The following is a 15,182-nucleotide window of genomic DNA, read 5'->3' as shown; positions in this document are numbered from 1 at the left end:
ATCCGCCAACTCCTGGACAGTCTGTGGTGCAACGTGGCGTTGGTGAATGGAGCGAGACATAATGTCCCAGATGTGCTCAATTGGATTCAGGTCTGGGGAAAGGGTGGGCCAGTCCATAGCATCAATGCCTTCCTCTTGCACGAACTGCTGACACGCTCCAGCCACATGAGGTCTAGCATTGTCTTGCATTAGGAGGAACCCAGGGCCAACTGCACCAGCATATGGTCTCACAAGGGGTCTGAGGATCTCATCTCGGTACCTAATGGCAGTCAGGCTACCTCTGGCGAGCACATGGAGGGCTGTGCGGCCCCCCAAAGAAATGCCACCCCACACCATGACTGACCCACCACCAAACCGGTCATGCTGGAGGATGTTGCAGGCAGCAGAACGTTCTCCACGGCGTCTCCAGACTGTCACGTCTGTCACATGTGCTCAGTGTGAACCTGCTTTCATCTGTGAAGAGCACAGGGCGCCAGTGGCAAATTTGCCAATCTTGGTGTTCTCTGGCAAATTAAAAATGTCCTGCACGGTGTTGGGCTGTAAGCACAACCCCCACCTGTGGACGTCAGGCCCTCATACCACCCTCATGGAGTCTGTTTCTGACCGTTTGAGCAGACACATGCACATTTGTGGCCTGCTGGAGGTCATTTTGCAGGGCTCTGGCAGTGATCTTCCTGCTCCTCCTTGCACAAAGGCGGAGGTAGCGGTCCTGCTGCTGGGTTGTTGCCATCCTACGGCCTCCTCCACGTCTCCTGATGTACTGGCCTGTCTCCTGGTAGCGCCTCCATGCTCTGGACACTACGCTGACAGACACAGCAAACCTTCTAGCCACAGCTCGCATTGATGTCCCATCCTGGATGGGCTGCACTACCTGAGCCACTTGTGTGGGTTGTAGACTCCGTCTCATGCTACTACTAGAGTGAAAGCACCGCCAGCATTCAAAAGTGACCAAAACATCAGCCAGGAAGCATAGGAACTGAGAAGTGGTCTGTGGTCCCCACCTGCAGAACCACTCCTTTATTGGGGGTGTCTTGCTAATTGCCTATAATTTCCACCTGTTGTCTATTCCATTTGCACAACAGCATGTGAAATTTATTGTCAATCAGTGTTGCTTCCTAAGTGGACAGTTTGATTTCACAGAAGTGTGATTGACTTGGAGTTACATTGTGTTGTTTAAGTGTTCCCTTTATTTTTTTGAGCAGTGTAGTATCTTAAACACAGACTGTCTGAGCAAAATTCGGTGCCGACCTTGGTTGGGGGCCACTGAGAGATTTGGGAGAGGGCAGGGAGTATTTCTCACGGCATCCCTAATCTTGGGGGAGGACACGGAGTGCTTCTCACGGTCTCCATAATCTATGTCGGTTGGGTAGGGAGACAGTATGTGAGTAGGATACCTTCTGTTTGTGTGTGAAAGTATGTGCGTAAGGAGCTAGTATAAAATGAATGGTTTTGTACAACGAAGCAGCGCTCTCGTGAATAAACATTTTGACTATTTTATCTGGGCCTTGTCTGTTTCATTCAACCAGTATCTTACAAATTTTGGGTTGCAGACCGAGTAGTTTAATTGAATTAGGTTATGAACATTGAGAACATAATTCTCGTAACAATGTCTCACTCTTACATTTCTGCCCTGTCAGGCTACATTAGAATTTCAAAATATATGTTTGACAGAAAAGTACAAAATTATCAGCGTTAACAATTATGCTAGCTGGATTTTGATCACTCACAGTGCTATGGCTAACTTAGCCTCCAAATTAGAACCCTGTTAGGTTCCATATTAGGGATATGGGTGGAACATGCATCTAACAGGGTGGACATTTAGTCAGAAAAGCTAGAAAATGAATTACTTATGTCAATATTTATTACCATTTATATAATACATGTATATTTAGATACATTTGTTTCTAATTACATTACAATGAATAGGACTACTTACATTTACGTAAATGTGATATATGTCATTGTATTGCAATGTATATGAAATTATAATAATTAAATTGTAATGTAATTAGCAACTATATATGTGTCTATCACAGCCGGCTGGTGGCACCTTAATTGGGGAGGACAGGCTCATAGTAATAGCTAGAACGGAATAAACGGAATGGTATTGAACACATCAAACATGTTTTCGATGTGGTTGATACCATTCCATTCACTCTATTCCAACCATTATTGTGAGCCGCCCTCCACTTAGCAGCCTCCTGTGTGTGTGTGTGTTATAAGATATTAAAACGGTTACATGCATTTGTTAGGGAATGGCATCATCACTCAGGGCTCCTGAAATGCAGCGGTGTTACCGAGCACACCGTGATGCAGACCCAGAGAAAAGACTAAAGTATTTTGAGAAAGAGAGACAGATGTCAGAGAAACAGGGAAAATGAGGATAGCAGATGTCAGTGAGAGAGAGAAGTGTGTTAAGGGAAAGAAAATGGAGAGAAGAAAAGGCCAGAAAGACTCAAAAGTGAATGCCATGCTGAGACATCATCCTGTCCATCCAACCATTAGAATAATCATGCTGTTGCACTCATCATTGGTCGAAACATTAGAACTAAATATTGCAACACCATAAAAGAAAAGGAGAGGCAGATGATTGCAAGAGTAACTATTGGGAACACAGTGAAGCAATACCGACTGCAAAGGCTCGCCCAGACTACTCTAGGTTTTTAAAAGAAGAGGGCTGGATTGGATGGAGATCTTTGTACCTTTGTGTGGACGAAGAGAAACCGCGCATGTGCTGAATCCAAGAAGGGATGATGTGAGTCGCATGACTACAGAGAAGAAACAAATGGTCACGCGAAACAAACAGAAAATGCAAAAAAAGTTTGCTGACAACCAAGGAAGAATCTACACAGGAAAAGGCTCGATCTCCTACTCTTTCTTTTGCACCTTCAGGCCATTTTGGGTTGCGGCACCAACGGAAGCCTTTACATCCGTGGGTGTTTATCGTCCAAAAACTGCAGTGAAAGGCACAATGAAGATGCATCAAGTGATAAGTGTGTTGCCAGGTCACATCAAGTACAGAGACATAACCTGTCTCTGCCAAAGAGATGAGGGGTCATGGCCTGTCCCTGCTTTGAGTTAAAATAAACAACTCTAGAAGCTGCAGAGGCACCAATATTCACTCTAGAAGCTGCCGAGGCTCCAATATCAACTCTAGAAGCTGCCGAGGCTCCAATATCAACACTAGAAGCTGCAGAGGATCCAATATCAACGCTTGAAGCTGCCGAGGCTCCAATATCCCCTCTAGAAGCTGCCGAGGCCCCAATATCCACTCTAGAAGCTGCCGAGGCACCAATATCCACTCTAGAAGCTGCCGAAGCTCCAATATACACTCTAAAAGCTGTCGAGGCTCCAATATCAACACTAGAAGCTGCCGAGGCTCCAATATCAACACTTGAAACTGCCGACGACCCAACATCACCTCTAGAAGCTGCCGAGGCCCCAATATCCACTCTAGAAGCTGCCGAGGCCCCAATATCCACTCTAGAAGCTGCCGAGGCTCCAATAGCCACTCTAGAAGCTGCCGATCTCCAATATCAACTCTAGAAGCTGCCGAGGCTCCAATAGCCACTCTAGAAGCTGCCGAAGGCTCCAATATCCACTCTAGAAGCTGCCGATCTCCAATATCAACTCTAGAAGCTGCCGAAGCTCCAATATCAACTCTAGAAGCTGCCAAAGGCTCCAATATCAACTCTAGAAGTTGCCGAAGGCTCCAATATCAACTCTAGAAGCTGCCGAGGCTCCAATATCCACTCTAGAAGCTGCAGAGGCTCCAACATCAACTCTAGAAACTGCCGAGGCTCCAATATCAACTCTAGAAACTGCTGAGGCTCCAATATCAACTCTAGAAACTGCTGAGGCTCCAATATCCACTCTAGAAGCTGTCGAAGGCTCCAATATAAACTCTAGAAGCTGCCGATCTCCAATATCAACTCTAGAAGTTGCCGAAGGCTCCAATATCAACTCTAGAAGCTGCCGAGGCTCCAATATCCACTCTAGAAGCTTCCGAGGCTCCAACATCAACTCTAGAAACTGCCGAGGCTCCAATATCAACTCTAGAAACTGCTGAGGCTCCAATATCAACTCTAGAAGCTGCGGAGGCTCCAATATAAACTCTAGAAGCTGCCAAGGCGACCAGAGGCCATTCACTCTCAGCATTTCTGTCAGTGGTGTGTGGTGTGCTATGACAATGAGCCATACCCAGGAATCATAACAGATGTGGAGGAAGATAACATTCAGGTGCATGCACCATAATGGAATAAAAAATATATTCTGGCCAAGCCCACGCGACGACATCAGCTGGTTCTCTGACCACCAGGTAGTATGCCTGAACCCAGCGCCACAGGCACTTAATAAAAGGTCTGTACAAATGGAAAAGTGTACTTGGAGGACTACTTTGGAAACAATTGAGCTACAACTGGAGCAAAGGGACTTGCAGTATGTGGAGGGGGGATGGAGTGGAGTGGAGAAAAGGCAAGAGAGGGGTGATGTGGAAAGGGTTTCAGAAGGGAGTGAAGTGGCAAGGAGGTGAGAGGGAAGAAGTGGGGAACTTTTTAAAGGTTAATGTATCTTTTTATGTATGACATATTTTATAAATGCTGTTGAAAACTTTTTGAATAACCATTTTATTCAGCTTGAACCGTGGCATTAGAATTTTTTTAGCAAAATGAGTAGTGTCATTCAACTTTAACTAACAGTGATTTTCAAAAAGATTCCAATTGTTTTACATCTAGCTATGCTGTTCTAATACACGTGTTTTAATCATCTGTTTTTATGTTGTTTTACAAACTTAGGTTGACAATGTTTTTAAAAAGACAAAACATTTCCTGAAATTAAATAAATAGAAAGTGGTTCTAATTATAAATGTAATGTTTTTTTTTTTTTAACCATTTCACAGATTTCAAAGTTCATAAAATGGCTGGGTGGCTGTCCACCCTGTTATGCTTTATTCCACCCTGTTAGGTCAGTAATTTAAAATCATAATTGAACAATACCATCAAATGTTATGCATATCTTTGTGGTAATTTGTAGAGATAGAAGGGGTCAACTACATATGCAAAAATATTGACCGAATTCTGTTACAAAAAAATGTGATGCACATGAAGCAAGCCCAGGTTCTGAAAATAACATGTTTCGCTCAATAATCAGTGATTTATAATTATTTGAAGAAAATAAATTAACGGAATAAAGTAAGGGACATTTGATGTCTTAGAAAATCTAACTCTAGATATATACATGCATTGTTAACACACTTTCACCCATGGTCCATGTGTGAACAACCTGCCTATATTTATTAGGATTTAAGTGCCTGAGCTTGACCAATATGTTTTTCTGAAAGTCAAGTATGTATTTCTTCTGATAGAATACAAAACAAATTAAAAATTAAAAAATTCACGACATTATAGAATATTATGCTGTTGGACATTTGAGCTGATTGAAGACCATGGGCATTCAACACTCAGTAGTTTGTATAATTTCTACGGTAATATGTATTTACATGGCGTGATGAAACCAGGGGTTCCTAAACCCATACTTCCAGGGAAGCTTGCGAAACAGACCAGGCCGGGGTTTGAGGAAAAAAAGTATTCCTTAGTTGTTCAATTTTCTGGAAATCTAAAGGCGGATGACAGAAAAAAATAACAACCAGATAGCTGCAGCGGGCAATCCTATCTGGTTGTTGTTTTTTTTTAGCTTGGTGATAGCTGCAGCGGGCAATCCTATCACCAAGCTAAAAAAACAACAACAACGACACAAAACAGCTATCACCAAGCTATGCTAGCAAGATGCTGTCATCTTGGTTAAACACATGGTCAACGCACGCTTTAGCCTACACATAGAACTGAATTAGCTGACCATGTTAAGATGGGTGAGTCAGTCAGGAGGGGAGAAGTCCTCAACTTCAAAACACTTATTTGTGATTGAATGACACATCAACATAAAACCACACCCCTATGACAACTCTTGTTTGCCTGGCTTCAGTCATGGCCGCTAGCATTTTATAATGAAAACTAGCGCAGCGGTCTAAGGCACTGCATATCAGTGCTAGAGGCGTCACTACAGGCCCTTGTTCGATTCCAGGCTGTATTACAACACCGGCAGGGATTGGGAGTCCCATAGGGCAGCGCACAATTGGCCCAGCGTCGTCTGGCTTAGGGTTTGGCCGGGGCAGGCCGTGAGTGTAAATAAGAATGTGTTCTTTAACTGACTTGCTTAGTTAAATAAAAATAAAATTTAAAGAATGAGTCCAGGCAGGAAGGGAAAGAATAATGACAGTGCAAAAACTGTGGTTTCATTCACAAACTAATGGTTGTGATGGTAGCAGTGGTTAGGATAAATAATCCTTTAGGCAGAAAAGGTCAAATAAACAGGAGTGGCTAGGCTACAATTAAAACAAAATCCTTTTCAGAGTTTACAGAACAGCGGCAAAACCAGGTAGAAATACATTGAGATTCTGTGGGCAAAACCATTGCCTCAACAAACAGGGGTGCACATAACCAAAATGATCAAACCTGCGGGAAAAAGGGTAGCAACCGCGGATATAAACGCACATGTTAGCGGACGCTCCTCATAGTAGAACGAGGACGTGCAAGAGTGGAGCATCAGTCACATGACAAACACAAAGTAGACAGTCGAAAATAAATGCATAAACTGAAGAAAAAGTATTTCCCTCTAATTACACAGCTAATTGGGCACTTGTTCAGCCTGGGTGCCAGTCTATTTCTGCTTTCAACTCCTAATGGAATGTTAATGAAAAAACAATGACAATGGAGTAGGCAAAAGCACAAACAGTACTGGGAACATGTTGCACTTTTAGGCATATTTAAAACCAGACTAGGAATGTTTAATAACAGTTAAAAAAAGTTTGTATGACACAATTTACTCAAAAGCGCACGAACGCCTCACCGTCACAAGACTATGCGATTAAATCCAGTTTTTACATGATACACCCCCCTCTCCAAATCAAAACCAAACATTGATTGCATGTCGTGTTCTCACTCTCGCGCACACCAGTCTGTGTTTCACACCTGTGTGTGTATCAAATCAGCCTTGCAATATGGGCACCATGCTGCCCCAGACGGGAAGTAGAGCAAATGTGTGTGCACAAAGCCAGAACAAAACATTGGCATCCATATTACATTTTAGATTTTCGGAGGGGGTAGCCAACTGGTCTATATGAAAATGTGATTGACAGAGAACAATGACAAGCATATCATCTACTTAAAGTGGTTTCCACTCTTCAACAGAGGTCGACAGGTTGATGTTGTAGAGCAGTTTGGTACCATATGCAGAGATCTAGCTTGCTAATGAGGGAGAAGAGGCGAGGGGGACAGAGTCTGAAGAGGGAGGAGGAAAAGAGAGCGCGTGGATGAAAGCACGGCAGGCCTGGTAGGGGAGACCCCCAGGGAAGCAAGGGAATGTAAGAAGTGGAGCATAGAGTGAAAAGGAGACCGGGAGAGACCGAGAAGAGACACATGTCTGTCTATGGCACCACAGTGAGAAAGTGAGCAGCAGTGACAGCGAAGGAGGAGAGAGAGAGAAGAAAGGAAATGAGGGGGCTGAGAAGAGGAAGGGAAGAAAGAGAGAGAATAAGAAAACCTGGCAGTGAATGTCAGGCATGGAGAATACGGTTGGCAGTTAGGGAGAAGATGAGGGAGACACTTGAGTATTATTTACAGTGTATTGGAATAGAGTGGAAAGCACCTGGTAGAAGTACCTTGTTTTATTATTCTGGAACTCTGACATTTGGAGTGTAAACAGTAGATTCTGGAATACTGTTAATTTATGATGACTGAGAATACGTTCTGAATAACAATGCAGGCTTTCTAATGTCTGGGGGATGATAATGGCGAAGTCATCCGTTGACTACGGAGAGGGCAAAGTGAAACTGCTCGTCAGAATAGGGACATACTACATGATATCTGGTCATTTTCATGTAAATGCACCAATGTGGTTTATAAGAGCATATCAAATTGGGACTCAAATGAAAGCAAGAGTCTATATTTGAGAAATTGAGGCATATACATTTTTCAACCACTCCCCCCCCCTAGACCTATCAATTAGTTACTGTTTTTACTGATATCAATTCTGTTTATGAATTATTAAGTGATTAAAATGTTAAAAAATCAAACACATTTTTGCAATCGAATGGGCTACAATGGAAAATCATTGTAGTCACAAACTACAGATGGCTTTACAAATTTGGACAGCACAGTACAGTACAGCACTGTTAAGAAAAGCAGAGTATAGTTCAGTACAGCACAGTTCAGTACAGGAAAGAAAAGTAGAGTATAGTTCTGTACAGTAGAGTTCAGTACACAGTTGAGAACACTAGAGTTGAGGACACTAATGTACTGTACTCTGCTCTACTGTACTTTACTGAACTCTACTGTTCTGTGCTGTACTCTACTGAGCTGTACTTTGTCCAAACTTGTGAAACATAGACATCTATGATTGGTTCAGTTTTGGACCAACCAAATTTGGTCTTGTTTGGGGGCAAAGCTAATTAAAATAATAGCCTGTGTGTAGAATAATACTCAAATATGCAAAGGAGGATATTGCATATTTATACTTTTGTGTACATATTTAGGATACAGAAGAGAATAACATTCATATCCATAAATATGTGTTTCTGTGTAGTACAGATCAGTGACCCATGATGAAATTCTGTTACCGCAATTCCATGACTGGATGTAAATCCCCTTCACTTACTGTCGTTCAATAACAAAAGGCTCCATGCTCAAGTCAAGGTGTCACGTCATATCATCCTATCTGCAGACATTGTTGAATCTTCATTCGGAGCAGATAGTTGGAAAAGGTGGACTCAAAAAGGTGGACTCAAAAAGCAGAGGGAAATTTTACAAACATTCTTCTAGTAAATGTGTTTTTGTCAAATGTTCTTTGTTTGGCATACATTTAAAGTGACAAATCTGAGTCTCAGCGCAATTCCGTTACCGTGGAATTGCCCATCTTTAGATCGGGTGTCATTGGATGTCATCACTTTCTAGCCAATTAAGTCAAAGCCATATGTGTGAGTCCGCTGTGTGTGTATGTGAGGAGAATAGGGGGGAAAAGGGGTCTGTTAGACAGGTGTCTGTTTTGAGTGCCTGAAATATAGAGCTGTTGTTGGGGAGTTTAAGGGAAGAGTGACAGGCGAGAAAGAAAGAGAGAGCGAGATAGGGGGGAGAGAGGGGGGGGGGGGGGTGCTCATGTGCAATACCTCTACGAAGATCATTTAATTTATTTGTCTTGTTTGCCATTTCTTCTAACATGGACTTTTCTGTAATTTAGAGAGAGAGAGCGATATGGAGGCAGGCAGCAGTAGCAGAGTGAGTCAGACCATCCCTTAGGCTGTGGGAGAAGTAGCAAGGAGAGAAGACCTGCTAGCATAACTGTGAATATTCATAATTTTAGACCTGAAATGGCCAACGGCTAGGACAGTGATTCAGACCAACCAGGCATTGTGATGATAAGTACCCAACTCCATCTCAGCTTATCTCATCAGATCAACAGTTTTAAATCTTCATTGATAGCTGGCTAACATCTATTATCATTATCTGTGTTTGAGTGAACGAGTGAGCGAGCGAGTGATAGTAATTGAGTGAGTAGATGTGTCAATGTTTTTGATCAAGAGAAGCTCATAACAGATTATGGTGTGTAGACGATACATTTTCCCTGTGCACTAATCCATGATCAGGTTAGCTTTTTCTCCATCCAAGGGCTAAGGACAGGGCTGAGGCACTTGTAGTTATAAACGGGTCCTGGATCAGTGACGACAGCCCCATATGCAGTCATTACAAACCCCCCTCCCCCTCTTACTTAGCGCTCAGAACGGACCAGGCTGCCTGGCTGACGCTTGTGTTAAGAGAGGGAGAAAATAGCCAACAGACCTCTTGAGATAAAGTGATGTGTCACTGAGTGATGGGTGGAAATATCTCCAAACTCACAGTTAAAGGATGTTCAGACCTCTATCTTATGACTTAGTCAATTAATAATACTGGATGGACAGGGATGGGCTCTAAAGCACTTGGAACAATAAAAAAAAAAATGTTACATGATTTTGACTTGATGTGGAGTGAGAGTGAATATTATATTTATCTGAAACAAATAATTTTTCAAAATGGCTTTTCAGGACATATTAGGAAAGTTTCAGTCCTCGCAGAAATAGTAATGATTTTTTGGAAAATAAATGTACAGAGGAATAGAGATAGGAAAAGCACTAGAAAGTGAGAATGTATGAACATTTTGTAACCTCCTTCATTCACCCTGTTGAATGATCTGTGTTTTTTTATTGAGCTGCACTTCTTGGCCTGGTCTCCCTTGATAATGGGACTTCTTGGTTAAAGAAAGGTTAAAAAAGGTCCAATGTAGCCGTTTTTAGCTCAAGATCAACTCATTTCTGGGACACAATTAAGTACCTTACTGGGATTGTTTCCAATTAAAATGGTTAATAAAAAGAAACAAAAATAGCTTCTCAGCAGAGACATTTCAAGAATTTTGCTATGACTGTCTGGGAGTGGTCTGAGTGGGGAGGGGAAAACTGAAAACTAGCTGTTATTAGCAGAGCGTTTTAGAACTCCCTTCCTTATTGGTCTACTAACTACTTTACTGACTGGTGATGTCACAAGGCAGGCCAAAACTCCACCCCACCAAAACAGGCAGACATTTCAGGTGATATTTTCAAACAGCTCTTACACTAAAAGGGAATTATCATCATTTTCACAATATTATTTTAACCTCATAATGTGGAAAACCTGCACTGGGACTTAAAAAAAAAGAGTCAGTCATTGGCTCGCCAACTACAGTGGTAGGTGTGACATCAGCCATGGCTATGATGATGTCATCAGTAGGTGACTGTGGGGTTGCCATACTGTGTGTTAGTCAGAGTACAGCAGAGTACAGTACACTAGAGTGTTCATGGAGGCACCACTTGTAGAACAGCAGACTGCACATTAGTGTGTGTGTGTGTGTGTGAGACAGAGAGAGAGAGAGATCAGCATTATGCCTTTTCACACTGCTATCACACTCACACTCCACCCCCTCAAAACAGGCTGGGATGAAGCCCCATCCTCCCCCAGTACACACATACACAGGGACTCAAGGGGTTGACATGCCTCTCCATATATTAACATAAACCAGCACATTCATTCTCCATATGACAAAAATACGTTGTGACAGATGCTCAATATCGATCAATTATAGTGTATTAACTTGATTTCAAAATGACTTTTTTTTTGGTCAGAGTGATGTTTCACACCATGATGCAGAGCAGAGTAAAACCTTTTCAAGCACATCAAATGTACATGGATTTTTACAGCAACGATAGAAAGGAGAGGTGGAACAGTAGAGGCCCTCCTACGCAGACAGGCAGGATGGATGAGAGGAGGATGGCACTCTGCTAAACTTATATAACAATCCAATCGTGTGAAATCACAATCTGAGGTACCCGGTGAACAGAGACAATAGCCAGTCTGAATGGAATGGCTCCTATATAGCACCAGCCCTATAGATCCTGGTCAAAAGTAGAGGCATTTGGGATGGGCACGCTATTCCCTAGCAATTTTTTTAGCAACGCAGGTGTAGCCTAGTGGTTGGAGCGTTGGACTAGTAGCCGGAAGGTTGCAAGTTCAAACCCCCGAGCTGACAAGGTACAAATCTGTCGTTCTGCCCCTGAACAGGCAGTTAACCCACTGTTCCTAGGCCGTCATTGAAAATATGAGTTTGTTCTTAACTGACTTGCCTAGTTAAATAAAGGTAAAATAAAAAATAAAAATGACATATACTAATGTTAATTTCAATTGTATTGGGTTGCACAAAATCAGTCCACAGGAAGCCAGAGGTTAAATACAATTCCATTTCAAGGTCGGTGATTTCCTCTAGGTTTAACTCGTGTCACAATAAAAGTCCTGCACGTGCACCATATGTGGACAAGAAAAAAAGGAATAACTCGTGGGGGACTTATTTTGACATGAGGTAAGCAGAGGACCCACGTTTGGAAAGTCTGTTCAATAATACGATCCTTTTTATATTTTGTCTCAAATCCCCCCCCCCCCCCCCCCCCCCAGATTGCTTAAATTTGGCCATTTCCTTATACTTCTACATGCACACTACATTACCAAAAGTATGTGGACACCTGCTCGTCAAACATCTCATTCCAAAAACATGGGCATTAATATGGAGTTGGTTTCCCCTTTGCTGCTATAACAGCCTCCACTCTTCTGGGGAGGCTTTCCACTAGATGTTGGAACATGTCTGCGGGGACTTGCTTCCATCAAGCCACGACCATTAGTGAGTTTGGACATGGATGTTGGGGCAGTTAGGCCTAGCAGTCGGCATTCCAATTCATCCCAAAGGTGTTCGAAGGGGTTGAGGTCAGGGCTCTGTGCAGACCTGTCAAGTTCTTCCACATCGATCTCGACAAACCATTTCTGTATGGACCTTGCTTTGTGCACGGGGGTGTTGTCATGCTGAAACAGGAAAGGGCCTTCCCCAAACTGTTGCCACAAAGTTGGGAGAACAGAATCATCTAGAATGTCATTGTAAGCTGTAGCGTTAAGATTTCCCTTCACTGGAACTAAGGAGCCTAAAACCATGAAAAACAGCCCCAGACCATTATTCCTCCACCACCAAAACTTGTTGGCGCTATGCATTCGGGCAGGTAGCGTTTTCCTGGCATCAGGGAAACACAGATTTGTCCGTCAGACTACCAGATGGTGAAGCATGATTCATCACTCCAGATAACGAGTTTCCACTGCTCCAGAGTCCAATGGTGGTGAGCTTTACACCACTCCGCATGGTGATCTTAGGCTTGTGAGCAGCTGCTCAACCATGGAAACCCGTTTCATGAAGCTCCCAACCAACAGTTATTGTGCTAACATTGCTTTCAGAGGCAGTTTGGAACTCAGTAGTGAGTGTTGCAACTGAGGACAGACCATTTTTACACGCTACGCACTTCAGCACTCGGCGGTCCCGTTCTGTGAGCTTGTGTGGACGACCACTTTGCGGCTGAGCCATTGTTGTTCCTAGGCATTTCCACTTCACAATAACAGCACTTACAGTTGACCGGGGCAGCTCTAGCAGGGCAGAAATTTGACAAACTGACTTGTTGGAAAAGTGGCATCCTTTGACAGTGACATGTTGAAAGTCACTGAGCTCTTCAGTAAGGCCATTCTACTGACAATGTTTGTCTATGGAGATTGCATGGCTATGTGCTCGATTTTATATACCTGTCAGCAACGGTGTGGCTGAAATAGCCAAATCCACTCATTTGAAGGGGTGTCCACATACTTTTGTATATATAGTTTATTATCAAATAGACAAGGATACAGGTCTGAAGCTCCATACCTGTGTGTGCCATAAGACAGCTATTTTCGTAATGTGACAACAATAATAGCAAAAAACAACCAACAATTATTGTACATGACTCATAGATGATTATAGTGGCCTGGAATAGATAAAGTTAGACACAAAGTGTGCATAAATGACAGAAAATAGCCGAGAGGTAGCCTAGTGTCCGGAAACGTTGTTTACACCAAAACAATTACCGCCAACGCGACTTTAAGTTTCCGGGCATGAAGATTGGGGAAGGAACGGTTCTTGAGAGCGAGGAAGAAAAATAATGAACAATATAATTACACCCCCATGATGATGCGCGTGGCAGTTCCGACTGAGTAAGTTCGAGTAATTACCAATTCCCCGTAACTTCTCTTTCGTAACGATAGGTCTGACAATAAACAGGCATAAATGGCACTCCGCTCGCTCTTCAGGTGATTTCGAAAGAGCAGTTCAAAGGTGCCCCCACATACTTACATTTAACTACTTACCTCTGCTATCCTATTTTTTATATTCTTCTTAAGATGCTTAACTTGATGTTCGTTGGGTGTTTTTTCTTGTTCAGTTAAAAATCCATGGGATTTGGGGATACAGGTAACCGCAACATTTGCCCTTTGGCGAAAGTCTCTCTTACAGTGAGTGCCATGCTGTGAATGGTCTTTTCGGGAATGCGCCGTTGTATCATAGCGTGATGAGTTCTGTAATGATTGTGTTCCAATCCCCCCACGGACGGACTGTTTCCCCAAAGGTCCGCTCAAACCACTCTCTCTCCCCCCTCCTCGTTCACATTCTATAGAACTCTAGTAAAATATCAGTCAAGTCTTTTGTGTCCTATACCTAGAGAATGTGCCTGCACTCCTTTTAAATGTAGGTGGTCGGCTTTTGCATCCAATTTGTATAATGATGACTTCAATAAAGATAAAGATGATTAGTATCTTCCTCTACTAATTTTAAATATATGTAGTTGTTGTCTAGTTGTTAATTCGGAGAGGTGAGGTAACATAAGGATGGGTGGACATCCAAATTGGAATAATGCATGCGTTAGTTTTCATTTATGGACACATATATGTCTTTAAAAATGTGTACACACATCTGAAGTTGATTATGCATAGTACTGCAGGGGATTGGGAAAAGTCGTGTCCTAAGAAGGGATGCAGCACTAGTCGAGCGCAGCGCGGCGCACATTGAGATTTTGGAGACATAGATAGGTGCGTAATGGGTAGATTACACCTTGTAATCCCTCATTCATCCGCTGGAGGTCGCAATATACCACATTTATGGTACGTATGCTATAAATGTTATTGTTATGGCTAGAATATATAAAGTATACAGTTGAAGTCGGAAGTTTACATACACTTATGTTGTAGTCATTAAAACTAGTTTTTCAACCACTCCACAAATGTCTCGTTTTGGCAAGTCGGTTAGGAAATCTACTTTGTGCATGACACAAGTAATTCTTCCAACAATTGTTTACAGACAGATTATTTCACTTATAATTCACTGTATCACAATTCCAGTGGGTCAGACGTTTACATACACTAAGTTGACTGTGCCTTTAAACAGCTTGGAAAATTCCAGAAAATTATGGCTTTAGAAGCTTCTGATAGGCTAATTGACATAATTTGAGTAAATTGGAGGGGTACCTGTGGATGTATTTCAAGGCCTACCTTCAAACTCAGTGCCTCTTTGCTTGACATCATGGGAAAATCAAAAGAAATCAGCCAAGACCTCAGAAAAAAATGGTAGACCTCCACAAGTCTGGTTCATCCTTGGGAGCAATTTCCAAGCACCTGAAGGTACCATGTTCATCTGTACAAACAAAAGTACACAAGTATAAACACCATGGGACCATG

The 15,182-nt window shown here is 42.6% G+C and overlaps 1 protein-coding gene across 2 annotated transcripts in view; it reads right to left on the bottom strand.

Moving 5' to 3' along the window:
• Window positions 1–14,064, bottom strand: part of LOC109896935 (ras and Rab interactor 2) — a 46,425-nt gene extending 32,361 nt beyond the window's left edge. For both annotated transcript variants that reach the window (XM_020491395.2, XM_020491396.2), the window contains exon 1: window positions 13,821–14,064. The gene's annotated coding sequence lies outside the window, so the exon portion shown is untranslated. The remainder of the gene's footprint in view (window positions 1–13,820) is intronic.
• Window positions 14,065–15,182: the final 1,118 nt, after the last annotated feature.

The sequence above is a fragment of the Oncorhynchus kisutch genome, linkage group LG9 (assembly GCF_002021735.2).
Source record: "Oncorhynchus kisutch isolate 150728-3 linkage group LG9, Okis_V2, whole genome shotgun sequence".
In the NCBI taxonomy this organism is placed as follows: domain Eukaryota; kingdom Metazoa; phylum Chordata; class Actinopteri; order Salmoniformes; family Salmonidae; genus Oncorhynchus; species Oncorhynchus kisutch.
This window is presented reverse-complemented; position numbering and strand designations above follow the sequence as displayed.